Source organism: Protopterus annectens, chromosome 17.part0, assembly GCF_019279795.1.
Source record: "Protopterus annectens isolate FY-2018-M chromosome 17.part0, PAN1.0, whole genome shotgun sequence".
Lineage (NCBI taxonomy): Eukaryota > Metazoa > Chordata > Ceratodontiformes > Protopteridae > Protopterus > Protopterus annectens.
This window is the reverse complement of record NC_056751.1, coordinates 212388795-212406497: the sequence shown is the minus strand read 5'-3', so window position 1 is coordinate 212406497 and position 17703 is coordinate 212388795.

The following is a 17703-nucleotide window of genomic DNA, read 5'->3' as shown; positions in this document are numbered from 1 at the left end:
TCAAATAGCATTAGGGTTTTGAATAAATGGTCCCAATTTAGGGAATCAAAGGCTTTCTCTGTATCTCAGCCAATTATGAGTGTTTCTTTATTTTCATTATTAACATAATCTATAAGAGAAATTATCCTTTTAATATTGTCATGTGTGTGTCTATGATATATAAATCCAGTTTGATCATTATTTATTGTTATGGATACTGGTATTTTTATTCTGTTAATATTGTTATAAATATCCTATAGTCATTATTTAATAATGATATAGGTCTATATGAGGTACAGAGGTTTGGGGATTTTTTCCCCCTTAGGATTGGTGTGATTAAGAATATCTCCAAGAGGGTGGTATTAACACTTTTTACTGAATTTCTAATAGAGTTTTATGGATGAAGGATAGTATCTTTGAAGGAAAAAGTTTATATATTTCCATAATTATGCCATCTATACCTGGAGCTTTATTATTTTTATCCTCTTTTATTGTGTCTGTAATTTTGTTGTAGGATGTGGGTGCTTGCAGATCTAGTTTTAATTTTTCTGGTATTTTTTTTTTTTATATTTGAACATTTTTCATCTGGATTTAATTGATCAATATGTATATTTTCTTTCTGGAAATGTTCCATATAGTGATTTCTATAGGCATCAAGAATGTCACCTATATCCGACACATTTTTCCCTTTCTTTTCATGGAAGATACTTTTAATGTTATTAGCTTTTGATTGTATTTTGATTCTTGTGAATCAATTATGTAGATATATGGGAGAAGTGGTCAAGGTATTAATTTTTACTTTTTCTAAAGCTAAACTAGTTTTATATGTTAGAATTTCATTGTATTTATTGTTTAATACTTCTATTTTCTTTTTCATCTCCAATTGATTTTGATTTCTTCAGCTTTTACTGACAAAAGTTTGGATTATAGATCTAATAATTCAGAATCCCATTCTCTTATTTTTTATACCAAGTTAGGGTTTTACTATATATGTAAGATTTTAAGAGTCCCATATCATTATTTTATTTATCTCTGTGGTGTAATTAATATCTAAGAAGAACTGTAATTCAGATAAAAAACAGGGTTTGAACTCTTTAATTTTAGTTATTATTGCTGGAATTCTGGAGTTAAAGATTAATGCTTTGTACCCATTTTGAAGTTTTAGTATCAATGAATTGTGGTCTGAAAAGGGGCAGGGAGTGATTGAGAAATTAATGATTTTAAAGTGTAAGTCATAGGCAGCAAATATTTTATCTATTCTAGTTTGGGTACCAAATCTGTGATCTTGATGGGAAAACAACAAAGATTTATCTTCTTTAAATTTGAAAGTATCTATAAGATGAAATGATTTTACCCACTTGTTTAAAGCTTTTGATACAGCAGATGTATGCAGCAGTCTTTTATTAGTAGTTTCAGAACTATCAAATATAGAGTTAAAATATTCTCATAATATGAAGTTGCCTTTATAATAATTGTAAATTAAATCCAAGTGTTTTGTAACAGTTCCTGTTCCAATGCTTGGGAACCAGTATAGATTGGCTAGGGTCCATATTCTGTTATATTTAACTATTACTAATGCCATAAGGCCTTCTTTATCTTCATACTTATAAATGATTTCTGGGTTAATCACATTTGTTTTCCATAAAATTGTTACCCCTTTTGTCTTGTCTTATAAGTGGATTGCGCTAATATAATATATTCCTTAGCTTTCCATTTGCAATTGTCATTTGTTTTGAAATGAGTTTCTTGAAGGAAACGATTTGTGCTTTGTTCAGTTTTAAATATTTCAGTAGATTTGATCTCTTGCTAGGATTGTTTAAGCCATTGTCATTTAAAGATAATAAAGTTAAATCCATCTTAGGTTATTTAGATTATGTATTTTTTGTTTTATTTTGACTATTAAACATTTTCCGCTGATAACTATAAAGTATATGTTTGAGCTTTTAAAGGAAATTATCAGTTTTATACTTTGAGTGTTTACCAATAAAGTAATGTTTTGGTCAGGCATACTAATTTTTTTTTTTTTTTTGAAATAACAAATTTAAATTAATAAATGTTAACAAAACTAAGATCCGCACTAGCCATGGAATGAAAATCATTCCTAATCTGATGGATAAACCTAAGTCCATCAGATTATCACTCATACCTTGACAATCCAGAACATCTGAGCTCCATAAATTGAATTATCATATGGAGAATGTTTGTAATAAGAATAAACAATATTTATATTATTTTGAACAGATATAGTAATATTGTAGATTAGACAGAATTCTAATACAATATAAATGTATACTTATTGTATAAGAAATTAATATTTACATGAAAGATAGATGACAAGGAATTCAACCATAGTAAAGTAGGATGTATCATATATAAAACCTCAGTAAAAGATTATAGCACACAGTTATTTAACATATTCACCCTTATTGATAAAATCCTTCAAAACTTATTACTTAATATAAATAGATGGTAATAATATTTATACCTAATGTTTATAATACAATGTATTTATTGGATATATCAGAAGTTATATGTCATTGTTTGCCAACATTTAAGTAATCACTTTGTTTGTTGCTAACTTACTTAAAGCATTGTTTGTTTTATGTGAACATTGATTAAAGTTAGTGCATTTTAATTATCAGTGCATCCCTCTTCTCCCCATTTCCTGCACATGAGGATTTTCATATCTGTCATTTCTTATTATAAAATGAACAAAATTTTTCTTCTACTTCTTCTTTCGGCTGCTCCTGTTAGGGGTTGCCACAGCGGAGCATCTGTTTCCATTTCTTCCTCTCCTCTGCATCTTGATCTGTCACACCAACCACCTGCATGTCTTCTCTCACCACATCCAAAAACCTTATCTTAGGCCTTCCTCTTTTCCTGTTACCTGGCAGCTTCATCCTTAGCATCTTTTTCCCAATATACCCTGCATCCCTCCTCAGTACTTGTCCAAACCAATGTAATCTTGCCTCTCTCGCTTTGTCTCCAAACCTTCCAACTTGGGCTGACCCTCTAATATACTTATTCTTAATCCTGTCCACCATCGTCACACCCAGTGCAAATCTTAACATCTTTAACTCTGCCACATCCAGCTCTGACTCCTGCCTTTTTGTCAGTGCCACTGTCTCCAACCCATATAACATAGCTGGACTCACTACCCTCTTGTACAACTTCCCTTTCTCTCTTACTGGTACTCGTCTGTCACAAATCACTCCTGACACTCATCTCCACCCACTCCATCCTGCCTGTACTCTCTTCTTCACCTCTCTTCCACACTCACCATTACTCTGAACTGTTGATCCCAAGTATTTAAACTAATCCACCTTTGCCAACTCTACTCCCTGCATCCTCACCATTCCTCTATCCTCCTTCTCATTCACATGCATATATTTTGTCTTAGTCCTGCTGACCTACATTCCTCTTCTCTCTAGAGCATATCTCCACCTCTCCAGGGTCTCCTCACCTGTTCCCTACTCTCACATACAGATCACAATGTCATCTGCAAACATCATAGTCCACGGGGACTCCTGTCTGATCTATTCTGTCAACCTGTCCATCACCATTGCAAATAAGAAAGGGCTCAGAGCTGATCCTTGATGTAATCCCACCTCCACCTTAAATGCATCCATCACTCTCACCTCAGACCTCACTGCTGTCACACTACCCTCGTACATATCCTGTACCACTCTTACATACTTCTCTGACACTCCCAACTTCCTCATACAATACCACAACTCCTCTCTAGGCACCCTGTCATATGCTTTCTCTAAGTCCACAAAGACACAACGCATCTCCTTCTGACCTTCTCTGTATTTCTCCATGAACAATCTCAAACATTGCATCAGTAGTGCTCTTTCTTCACATGAAACCATACTGCCAATCACTAATCATCACCTCCCTTCTTAACCTAGTGCTGTGACTGATCAATTTAATCCCTCTGTAGTTACTACAGCTCTGCACATCACCCTTATTCTTAAAAATCGGTACCAAAACACGTTTTTCTCCATTCCTCAGGCAACCTCTCACTTTCCATGATTTCATTAAACAATCTGGTTAAAAACTCCACTGCCATTTCACCTAAACACCTCCATGCTTCCACAGGTATGTCATCTAGACCAACAGCCTTTCCATTCTTCATCCTCTTCATAGTTATCCTTACTTCCTCCTTGCTAATCCGTGTCACTTCATGATTCACTATCCGCACATCATCCAACCTTCTCTCCCTCTCATTTTCTTCATTCATCAGCCCCTCAAAGTACTCTGTCCATCTGCTCAACACACTCTCCTCACTTGTGAGTATGTTTCCCTCATTATCCTTTATCACCCTTAACTGCTGCACATCTTTTCTAGTTCAGACCCTCTGTCTAGCCATTCAGTACAGGTCCTTTTCTCCTTCCTTAGTGTCCAACCTTTCATATAGGTTAAAAACAACAAATTCACTTATTGTGATTAATGATTACAAGTTCCCTTTACATATTCATAAATTGCCATTTTGTGGCATATACTGACAGTTTTTAGATTTAAATGCCAACATTCTATTTTGTATAATCAACAAAGGTTAAACTGAGTGATTATGGTCAATTTAATACTATTTGTTCAGAATGTGATTGTTATATTCTGTAACATTCCTAGTTTAGGCTTCTATTGTTTCCCTTGAACAACTTTGTCACTTTGATGTCATGTATAAAACATTAGTTACCTTTGTAACAGCTTAAGTATTATGTATGGTCAAGATGGGTTACAAAACCAAAATACAAGTTAAAGCAATTATATGACTTGTTATGCACATTTACTTATATGAGAAAATCATCATGTTTCCCCTTGATGTTCAATATAGTGTATGTCATTTATGACAAGTTAAAACAGTAGTGCTATTACACACCAGCCCATGTTATTAAACTGTCTATTGTCAATTTAATAGTATTTGTTTAGAATATGATTGTTACATTCTGTGACATTTCAAGTTCAGGCTTCTATTTTTTTCTCTTGAACAACTTTGTCAGTTTGATGTCATGTATAAAACATTATTTACCTTGCTAACCACTTAAGTATTATATATGGTCAAGATGGGTTACAAAAACTACAATTCAAGTTAAAGCAATTACATGACTTGTTATGCATATTTACTTATATAAGAAAATCATCATGCTTCCCCTTGATGTTCAATGTAGTGTATGTCATTTATGACAAGTTAAGACAGTAGTGTTATTATAGACAAGCCCATGTTATTAAATCCTGTCTTTAATATGTAAATTCAGCAGATTGCTTCATCTTATATGATGATTATATACTTTATGTCTAGATTTACTAAAATCATACTAGCTGGTTTCTCAGTAGTAGCACGGAAATCTGAACCTCTGTGACTAGCACTTGCTCTAGAACCTGCTGGAAAGCACTAGGAAGCCTTAAACTGATACAAGCAGTCAACTTTCCTTGTCAATAAGGAGAAATTAATTGTTGGCACTAAACAGCCTATAATTGCAAAGTACCTTGCAAAGGTAAGGGAAAACAGCTCTTGTACTTTACAAAAAAAGCACCTTAACAGGCATGTCCAAGGGTCAGCTTCTGGTGATTTCTCCTGTCCACCTGGTGAATCTGGGCATACTGGGGCAATGCAGCAATGGCCTCATGTACACAGACAACCCTCTCCTCCTACCACCCAACACTACAACCTGTGAGAGATGCACTTACATAGCCAAACTGGAAGCAAAGCTCTCACCAGCCAAGATTGTGCTAGACAGTCAAGAGGAAAAGGTTAACACCTGCACTACACCTCAAGCAACACATAGCCCTTCAAAACCCACACTCTCAACACCCACACATAGCAACACAAAACCCACATATGTGGAGGCCCTTAACATTAACCTGCCCAAGCAACAAGGACCTCCGAAGCTGAAATGCAAACAAACATCAATCACAACCAAAGTGACACATAGCTTACAACACCAGTGTACCACCCAACAACAGCCCCTAAGGCAAGGCAATGTACCCAACACTTTAGTCATAGGTGACTCTATATTCAGGCACACTGATGTCCCACTCACCAGGCTGAACAAGGATAAAATTACAGTCAGCTGCCTGTCAGGTGCCAGGATCCACCACATAATGCATGCACTCAAGTCACTCCACAACAAGTACAAATACAACGCTGTCATTGTCCATGTTGTAGTGAATGACTTGAGACGTACCTCCCTGGACTAATGAAAAGAGACATGGAAGAGCTCTCAGATCATGTGGCCCAGGCAGGTATGACCCTAGCCCTGAGTAGCATCCTGCCTTCACACAGAATGATACACCAGTATAAGGACAAAATGATTGACTTCAACAATTGGCTAAGCTTCTGGTGTCATTCAAAGGGGATCCAGTATCTGTCTGCCTGGGAAGACATGATCGACAAACCATGATGCTTTGCCAAAGATAGTCTGCACCTGTCACCCCTGGGATTCAGGTTACTGGCTAAAGCTTTTGCCACCACTATAGTGCCTTTTTTAGGCAAGGTTCAAAGGACAAAACCACCACCGTAACAGATACAAGCATGCAAAATCTGAAAGTAATGCTACTCAATGCTAGAAGTCTAAACCTCAAAATGCACTCTCTCGAGGCACTCCTAAAAATGGAGAACATTGATATCTGTGTAGTAACTGAGACCTGGTTCAAGGCTCCAGAGAGCACCCCTTCAATACCAGGCTACAACTCTTACCACACTTTTCGGCCACCAAACCAAGACCAAAACACTAGAGGTGGAGGAGTGTCCATATTCACCAAGGATATTCACACCTCCAGGCTAGTTGCCCAGCACAATGCAGATGAAATTTTCCAGGTGCAACTAGCACTAGGTAAGACTGCAATCCAAATTGTAGCTTGCAACAGATTCCCCCACCATGACCCAGGATTCTCACTATACCTTTCTAAACATACTGGAAAATATTAAGATACAGCCAAACACCCTAATACTGGGTGATTTCAACTACCCTGCCATTAACTGGGAAAACTACTCGGGTATCAATACCTTTTCCCAATGGATCTTGGAATTCATAAATTCCAGTGCCCTGGATCAATTAATCCATTGTCCCACCAGGGGCTCCAATATCCTAGACCTGGTCATTACCAACATGGGAGATAGATGCTCCACACCAGTGCTCACCCACTCATTGGTCAAGTCTGACCATAAGCAAATCACCCTTGACATCCACATCCCAACCCCACCCCCCAGTAAGGAAACTTCATGCTACTCAAGTCAGAAGTGACAAATTTCATGACATCCATGCAGACTGGGTCTGAAAGTTCGACTGCTGAATCCTACACTAAGGCACTGTATGAGCACATCAACTTGTGCATGAATCGTGCCATCCCAAATAGAACCAAGATGCTCTCCAAAAAAAGGAAGCCAATCTTTTGGTCCCCTGCTAAAAACAAACTATACAACAGAAGGAAGACACTGTTGCAGAAAAGAGGAACATCCCAGGATGCAAAAAACTCCCTTACCAGCCTCAGTAAGAAGCTGAGATCCCTCATAAAATCCTCCAAAGCTAGTTATGAAAATAAAATTGCCAAAGATTCCAAAGACAACCACAAGGCATTCTATAGTTATGTCAAGAATCTTAATGGAAATGTTCAGATCTGCTCTGAGCTACAGCAGAATGGCATTAAATGTACTGATCCCAAGGATATGGCCAATATCCTGGCAGATTGATTTAGTGCCAAATTCACCCCCCTCTCATCCCCTAAAGGGCCCATCTCAATACCAAAAGATTGCCAAATTACGGTAATCACAGCCACACAGGTAGAAACTGCACTCTCCAAAGCTAAGAATACAGCATCCATGGGACAAGATGACATCCCGGGCTGTGTACTACATGAACTACAAAATGAACTGGCACCTCACCTAAGTGTCATGTTTAATCATAGCCTCACCGCAGGCTTTGTACCCACTGAGGGGTGCACAGCTACAGTTATCCCACTCTACAAGGGGGAATCCACCTTGGATCCTGGGAATTACCATCCCATTAGTCTGATGAGCCTGATCTACAAGGGCATGGAATGCATTATCATGGAACTTATAAACAAAGACATTGGCAACCTTCAAACACTGGACCCCACCCAATTTGGGTCTGTGAAGGGTCGATCTTGTCTTCTGAACCTGATTGACTTCTTCGAATCAGTCTCCAGAGCTGTGGACGAATGTAAGGCAGTCCACACAGCCTATCTGGACCTCGCCAAGGCCTTCGACACCATCCCCCACTCTGGAATCATAGATAAACTTACTAAGCTGGGCATAAATCCCTACATCACTCGATGGGTTGCCAACTGGCTTACTGACAGAACCCAGACTGTAAAAGTAGCTGACTCCAAATCCAACTCCAGACAAGTGACAAGTGAAGTACCTCAGGGTTCAGTCTTGGGACCGCTCTTGATTGGCATCTACTTCTCTGAAGTACAGGCCAACACTAAATGACTCTGGCTAACAAAGTTCGCAGAAGATTGCAAACTGGGAGCCATTATTGAATCTCCAAATGATGTGGATATTCTACAAAAGGGCCTTACAGAAACAGATGCTTGGTGCCAGAGCCATGGGCTTAAGCTTAATACCAAGAAATGTATAGTTATCCCCTTTGGGAAAAACCATGTACCCTTGAATTACCACATAGGTGACAGTACACTAAACACCGAAAGTGTGATAAGAGACTTAGGGACACAGGTGGACAGTGGTCTCACCTTCAATAACCGCATTGCCACAACAGTCAGGAAATCCTTGTATGTGGCACACCTTATCACTAAGGGCTTTTCATCCAGAAAAAAGGAGGTCATTGTCCCACTGTACTCATCCCTCATTAGACCCATTATAGAGTACAATGCCCCGTTTGGTATGTACCTCACAAGACATCTGCAACAGCTGGCAAGGCCGCAGAAATACCTCACTAAAAGAATCACAGGCCTAAAGCAGATTACTTATGCTGACCATCTAAAAAAACATCTGTGGCATATCGTCTATTCAGAGGCAATCTCTGCTTAACATACAAGGCCATGTCACACCCTGAGCTATTGGACATGCTCCACTTTAAAAAATCTCAATCCCTCTGAGCCACATGCTCCAGGGATCTAAACCTTGACATCACAATGAACAAAACATGCTGGAGGGATAGGTTCCTGATCCAGATACTCCTCATACTCTGGAATAGACTGCCTATACATGTCAAACAGAGCACCTCCTTGGACTTCTTCAAAAGGAACCTTGACGATTGGATGGGAGATAGGAAATTCACCCCGGGGATCATGTCAGTCACCCTGCTAGACAGGGGTCCAGGTAAGTAAATAAAGAAATATCCAGGGAATTGTCATGCCTAGGCTTGTATAGGCCCTAGGGCTGATAGCCTAGTACCAACCTATGAACCTATGAACATAACTATTGTGTGTGTGTGTTTTTTTTTTTTTTTGGCTGTTGCTTAGTTATTTGAGAGACCACAAGTTGTAATGCATTCTTATTATTAGCTCCTTCCAAGCATGTTTATAAAGTCCATAGAATTTAAATTACGAGACCCTTCAAGTTTCTTATTTGTTATAAGTATATTTCCATCCTTACACAGACACGGGTCTATACCAGATAATCGAAGTTTCAGAACTTCGAACAACTTATGGTCTACCCCATATGATTGAAGTACAAAAACTTTGAATACCTGATAAAAAAAATTTAAAAATAAAAAAAAACAAAAGTAACTGCTTTAAGCAGGGGGGCAAGCCCCCTTGCACCCCTCACACCACCCGCTACTCAAATATACCAAACTCCGAGATCATACTTTAATGGAGTATGGTGCGGAAAGGGAAGATTTCCCTTTGCTACGCTGTAACGCGATCTCGGAGTTGGTATATTTCAGTAGTGGGAGGTGTTAGGGGCTCAGCCCCTCACATGGGGGGTTCAGGGGGGCTTACCTCCCTGCTTAAACCCTTTTACTTTTCTTTCCTATTTTTTTTTTTGTAATTGTTCAATGTTTTGCAACCTCAATCACTAGTGTTCGATGTCTAGTGATTTGAAGTTGTAAAACTTCGACAATTTAATATAGACCCCATACATACATATCAGTACTTCAAGCACGGACAACAATGTCCATCTAGTTTTGACAGAATACCATTCACTAGTTTATGTGATGTGTTCCCAGGATGTTCTTAAAATATCCAAACCAATATTTGTCCTGTTCCATTTTACCAGCCTGTTCCATACAGTGGCTATTCTGCCAGTGAGCCACTCAACACACCTTCCATTCCCACAGATATTTCCACGAAGGGAATCTAATGACTCTCTAGCACTTCCCAGCAACCCCAAATGCCCCTAGAATCAGCTATCCTCATATGCCCAACACGTCCAAGGAAGCTCACATCCCAGACCACTGCAAAGGGTACTGCACGGGAACAAGTGCTCTTATGTAAGTCCTTAATGTGTTTGGACCAAAATACATTTTAAATACAAAATTGCACTTATTATTATTATTATTTTTTTTTTATCAAGAATAAACTTAATGAGATAAACAAAGTGTTGGGAGACCATCAATATATGTACATGTGGTTTAAAACAGCCCTTTTATTATATATATATTTTTTAAAACCCAAAACTTCATTGCCGAGAATCATCTTGGAGGCTCCTCAGAGCTATTAGGCATTATCATCACTCTGTCTCCATTAGCATAGCAACCTGGGACCATCTGTTTCTGTTAGTGTGTCTGTGTACTGCATACCAAAGTCTCTCAATGCACCTGAAGCAAAGCGTCACTTCACTGCAACTTCAAGCCTAAATTCCCTCGCTTTCAGAGAGGCAGCAAAAACACCAAATGTCTCTTCCTAATACACAAGCATCAGTAAACCTTGACCACAAGCTGCAACCCACAGCTTCCCGGAGTCAAAAACAACAACATACAACAGCTGCCAGACACAGCTGCATCTACACACACCATGTCAGGCTTAATCAAACAGCACTTGAAGCTATTATACCTGCCATAATTGATGTTAATTATGTTTAGACAGAATAGTAGTGACATTTGTACTACCTGCCAGACACAGCTGCATCCACACACACCATATCAGGATTGATCAAACAACACTCGTAGCTGTGATACCTGCCATAATTGATATTAACTATATTTAGACAGAACAATGATGACATTTGTACTAAGAGCTTGCTACTATTTTTTAACCAGGATATACATGGCATTTCTAAATCATACTTTGAAGAAGGCATTAATCTCCATGACAGCATTTTTTTTTCAAAACACTCTACTGTTACTGCTATTATATATGATGTTAATTTGTTACATTTGTCTGAACTCTGATGAATGGTACCTTGTTAAATTAGTTAATTAAATACTTATATTATTATAAGCAAAATCAATGAAAAATGAACAAGATAAGTTCAAGTAGGGGAATAGAAACTTCTGTGTTTATATTATATGTTGCTTTGTCTGGCTTATATATAATGTAAATAGTAACCCATTTTGACCTACCTTTGTTTGTGAAGAATTGTTGGACTCTGAACATTCTGAATAAATCATTGCTGTTTCTCAGTTGTTTAAGAAACCCTCCTTTTTTTAAATAAAAACAGATGACAAGTGATGTACCATATCAGGTGATATTTTGAGAGATGTAGTTATAAGAGTTATTTTTTTGGGACAGCTATCTTGAAATCAGTTTTTTGTTTTTTTATTTCTAGCATCAGTCCAAGGATTTGTTTCTTTTATTCTTTTAAGCGTAGGGGCCATCCATTCCATTTCTTCTGGGATAGACACTATGTTGTTGTTTTTGTTGAATATAGTAGCTTCTTCTAAGTCATTAAAGGTTCTCATCTCATTGGCAAAAAGTAATTTTATTTTGGCTGGAAAGGCCAGCTGTGCTTTAATGTTTTGTTTTAGCAGTTTTATTATTGGCCAATCTAGTATTCTGAAAGAATAATCATTGTCAGACCTTATGAGGCTTTGATTGTATTTTAAGGGTGATTTTCTCCAAGCAGATTTTAATATTAGTTCCATGTCCAGAAATGAACGAAATTTTATAACTATGGATCTAGGTGGACTATTTGTTGAGTTAGAAGAAGGTTTCCTCAGTGCTCTATGCGCCCTTTCAATTCCATAAGAAAGTTCCTCTTTCAAGTCTAAAAATTCAGGAATCCAGGTTGTTAAGAATGAAATAATGTCTTAACCGTCAGTGTTTTCAGGCAGCCCAAAGATCCTTATGTTGTTTCCCTTTTCCCTGTTTTCTAAGTCATCTATTTTGTTAAGCAGCCATGTAGTCTGTTTAAGCAGAAATTATTTTTGGAATTCTTCCTGTTTGAATCTCCCTTCAATGTCATTTAGAGAAGTCTCTATATTTGTTATTTTTGTATGGTGTTGCTGTAATAGTTCCTTAAGAGTATCAGTCTGTTTTTGAGAATTTAATTTGAGGTTTTCTAAGTCATTTTTAAAGCCATCCATCTTCAAATATAGTTCCTGTAAGGTAGATGTCATCAACTGCAGTTATTTTTTCAAAGCAGCATCTGGATGAGAATTCCTTGAGTTGTTCATATTCAGTGACTCAATATATTTCCAAGTTACTTGACAGGAAAATGTTTGTATATCTCCACCAAAATTGATATTTATGTAGTTTAGTAGTTTATCTATAGATTTCTGATGTTTTAAACTTGAAAATAATAAAATGTTCCTATATTATTATACTAGTTTATGGAGTTCTCAAAATGGCTCCACCCCCAAAATAAAATGCTTATCTTGGTACTCGACCTGTGAACACCTACATGCAAAGCAGGGACTCTAACCACTACACTACCCCCACATTCAGAGGCAGGACTCTGATGTGAGATAAGTCCTAATTCAGCAGGGATAGTCAAATTTTTCTGATTTAAACAAGAGACTTAATCACCAAATGGATTGAAAATAATCTGAAAAATATCTCTTATCTTTTTTATAGTACTGACAGCTTCAGGTAATTTTGTGAGCATGCTTGAGGCTTTGTTTATACAACCTGGTACATTTCTTTCTATAGAAAATCAAGAGATTAGGGCTGACAAAGCTGAAACAGAGCCCAGGGGCTTCACACCAGTCCCCATCTGAGTGTTGCCTGATTTGGTGTGAGTCTAAAACCTTTGATGTGGAGCTTCCACTTACAGCTACACGTTACTTTTGGATGGTGAATCTGTACTTTGGTTACTTATATTGAAAACAGAAATGGTGAAGGCCAAGATGGTTTAATGACTGCGGAACAATTATTCCAATCAGTATAGAACATCTGATAAAAACGTGTTATGTACTTTAATCTAGGTTTCAGAAATCTGTCAGACGTCTCTTGTTCATTACCTACACTAACGTTAAACAGAGCAATTATAAGGGTGGTGATCTTGTTGAGGGATGACATTGCCTTCTTTGAAAGATAAAGAAATGCAACAATTTATTTTTGTCTCTTATTAATACTCTTTCAAAGTTAAAACCATGCATAGTGGCATTGATATTTTCTTATGTTTGTCATATATGCATACATACATAAAGTCATGCATACATACAAATATTTCAAGCATGGGCATTAATGCCCTTATAGCCTGCCAATATACCAAAACACTTGTTCCCATAATAAGTGTCCAGGCTGTTCGTAAAATATCTAAACTAGTACTTGCTTTCATGTAATTTAGTAGTCTGTTCCATGCATCAGCTGCTGTCTCAGGGAACCAGTTAGTACACTTCATTCCTACAGAATCTTCTAGATAGGTTATCTGATGATTCTCTACTACTTTTTGATACCCAAACATTCCCAGAGGTAGTTGCCTCTAAATCCCCAATATACCTGAAGTAGATCTCTTCGATAGCTATAAGAGAAACTGCACAAGTTCAGATATTTTAGCCTTTCATAATGACTTACATTTTCAAATCCATAGACGCCCTGGTGTAGTTCTGATGTACTCTTTCTAGTTTACTCATGCTACATTATAAGGTTTCCCCTACTGTTATTATATACTCAAGTTTGGGTCTAATGTAACTAACAAACACTGACTTCATCCATCATTTCTGATTTCCTAAATTTTGTAAATCGTTTTATGCAACCTATAATTCTATAGCTATCTTTAACCAAGTAGATGATATGATTATTAAAACTCAAAACTATTATATATCTGAAATGATCTGACATTTTCCCAGGAAAATCTGCCATATACTGCACATTATTCAAGCTACATATCATGAAATATCTGTGTCTATATGTGAGGTAGTTAGAATATTTAAGATTGTAGTTAATATGATATTACAGAATTGTTATAGATATAATAATTCAGTGGGACAGATTAGCACTGATATGATTAGAACATATATGCTGTTTCTGAACCTGAACAGAAGTCATATACCTGTCAGTTACATAAACTGAATTTTATGGATCTTAATAGACAGTTGCACTCTACAGCCTAAGCAGATCTACTGACTATATATTTGTATGATGTTATGTCAAAAGTGCTCTTTGACATTTTTCAATAAACTATTCAGAATAAAATTGGAGAACTGTGGTATTTTTTGCATGTAGGTTGTGACTATAGGAGTACAGACATCTTTATAAAAAATGTGTGGGGCCATTTTATCCTTTTTGATATACTGATTTTTAACCATGGCCTAATGCCTGCATACATCATGTTGCACAGTTTGAAGAGAAGCAAAATACCCATCCTTTACAAAAAAAAAAAAAATACAATATTTTGGAGCTTTTCAGACTTTCAAACTCTAAGGAATACATATGATTGAATTAGTCTCATGCAATGTTCTCAGCACAGATGGAGAGGCAGTCATATAGATAGATAGGTACATATTTTCTCAAATATTTTGACAGTAAGATACTTGGGCAGTCAAGTATACATCAGTCTATGATTAAAGATGCAAGGACATATGCACATTTTTGTTAGAATTGTGTGGACCACTTTGCTTTTCTCATTAAACAATACGTAATTTTACAATGTTGTATTTTCAATGAAAATGTTTGTTATTTTTAGTTATAAATACAAACTTTTAACAATTATATAATGCCTACTCAATACAAATATGTTCTGAGCATATATTACATTTGCTACCTGCAAAAGGAGTCACTGTCTGCATAGTCAAATATTATGGTGCTATACAGATTGTTACAGTTTAGAGCCTGTGGACATCTGTATTTGATCTGAAAATATGTAAGGTCATATTTCACATAGTCTCTTCAATTATTTGTTTATTTCTGTATGTAAGCATGCAGATAATTTGATAGCCTTTTTAAGTAGAATGGTACAAAAGTCCTTTTCAGTCATAGCTGAGACCAGAAGGTACAATTCTGTAACTAATAAAAAAGACAAAACAGATAAATAATGTAGACATAAGCATGAAACTGCTGTGAAGTATTTGGACATAAGCTTAAAGCTAGACTAATAGTTACTTAACTAATAATATTGCTTAACTGAATCCACGGTGGTGCAGTGGTAGCGTTGTCACCTCACAGCAAGAGGTTCTCCCATTCGATTCTCGGCTGGAGTGCAGGGAATGCCTTCTGTGTGGAGTCTGCATGTCCTCCCCGTGGTTGGGTGGGCATTCGAAAGACATGTGTAAATGGGCATGCCTTCGTTGAAGGTTGAACGTCGAGCTGGCACCTCAGCGTTCATGAAAATCTACTACCAATCATTAGCGGACCGGAGTTCCGCTGTGGCGACCCCTAACCGAGAAAAGCCAAAAGACAGGCAACGACAACGACAACTGGCTACATGGCTTGCATACTAAGATAACTGTGCAGATATTAAGACTTTCAGTGCTGAAGAAACAGTAGCTGTTTAAATTGCCCATTACCTTTAAAACATTCACAGCTATGATGTGATTTTTTTATACAATCAGAAAAATTTGACTTAAACTGAAACTCATTTACTTTCCGATACAACTATAGAGAAAATTGAAAGTCACTAGTCTAACCTTTGAAAACACCTGTTTACAGGTTGTTCTAGTGGTGGATAAACATCGAATTCTCTCTCTTCAGTTGCCCGAGGTTCAACCCATCCATGAATGGTGTATCTCCACAGAAAATCATCTTCGGTAAATTATGCTGACAGTGATTCCTTTTCCAGTGGAATTTCCCCCCTTTTTCAAATTTGTGTGACTGTGGAGCTTATAAGTTCAAGATTGTTGGGGGGGCTTCCCACCCCTATTTGGGGGTACAGCAGGGTTTGCCCGTCAAAAAACACTTTAAACGTGTTTTTTCAGCTGTTTTCCGTGAATGCAGTTTGAGGATTCCAATCCTCAGTGTATTCAGTTTCATCCACTCATAGCAGAAGTCTTTTTATTTAACATTTGTTTTACCAGGATAAATCCGAATGAACAACAGGTGTCTCTTTTCAGCGGAGTCCTGGGGAGAAAAGCTCCAGGAAGTTACAATGTGAATACATAGGTTATTAAAGAGTGACAGTTGAATGCAATAATAGTAGTTGGATAACAAGTGATAGAATGCTAACATATAAGGCAAGAAACAGTTAAATGCAAAACAATCTCATAGTACAGTCAAGGGATCACTTGTCTTACAATAGTAGTACAATATGTGTACATAAGGTACCCAGAAGTAGGTACATATTTACAATATTTACAAAATATACAATGCACATAGGTTACAGTATAATGTAAGCATCGGAGGCTTCAGGGGGTAGCCTATCAGGTTTGCCCTGATTTTCAGTGCCTGTGCCAGAAGTTGACAATATTTCTGGTGTAAGATGGAATAATACAGTGTAAGGTAATAAGGATATCCTGTCCAAGATTTGGGGATCAATTTGCTTCCATAAAGGAATGCAAACCTGCATAATGTATTCCATATGAGTTGTGGAAGATCAGCACTGCAGTGGTTGATTGATAAGTCGAAATGCATTTTCTAATGTGCGTATTATGATAGGGATGACTAAAATTCCCCAGCCTTTTTATACTGATTATCTTATAAAATAGTAATAACTGATTTGGAGTTTTCTCAGCAAACTCACTATGTCATTTTAAAGGTGAGTGAAGGGTCAAAATGGAAGCTAATATATTTCTAAGTTTTTAAAATGAGTTCATAACTTGGTTCACACAGTTCTACTTCTGAAGTTTCACTAAGCATTTTTACAGTTCCAAAAGTATTGACAAGATCCACTACTATTAATAGTGAGCTTATTTTTGTAATACTATTTATACATTCTAGATTCACAAATATTGTAAGGCCACTGAGACTTATGACCATTTATGCCTTGCAAGTACCCTCCTTTCTCCAATTTGGCCATATTGTTCAATCTTGGAGTAAATAAAACTCATTCAGTCATCTAGGTTACATTTAAAAGAAGACAGTGAGTAACACTGCTCGATTATCAAAACAACTTTATTCGAGCAGTTATGGAAGTGCTGGGTTATAAAACAGTCCATCCACCATGTTTTATTCATCTGTTGGTGAAGCTTTATATCCTGGTTCTAGTGTTGGTGGTGCTATTTGACTTATGGAAATACAAAATGTCTAGTACAAGCAGGTATTTCCCCTCCAAAGTCTAAAAGACATTGAATAAAGGAAGAGAGCTTCTAGCCTCTCTTGATAGCTCACACAAATTTATACACACACACATATATATATATATATATATATATATATATATATATATATATATATAGTTATGAACCTTTGGAATCCTTCCGATTGTTTGATATGTTTAAAGAGATACATCCCAAAGGGGGAACTGTACTCTTTAATTGCTCT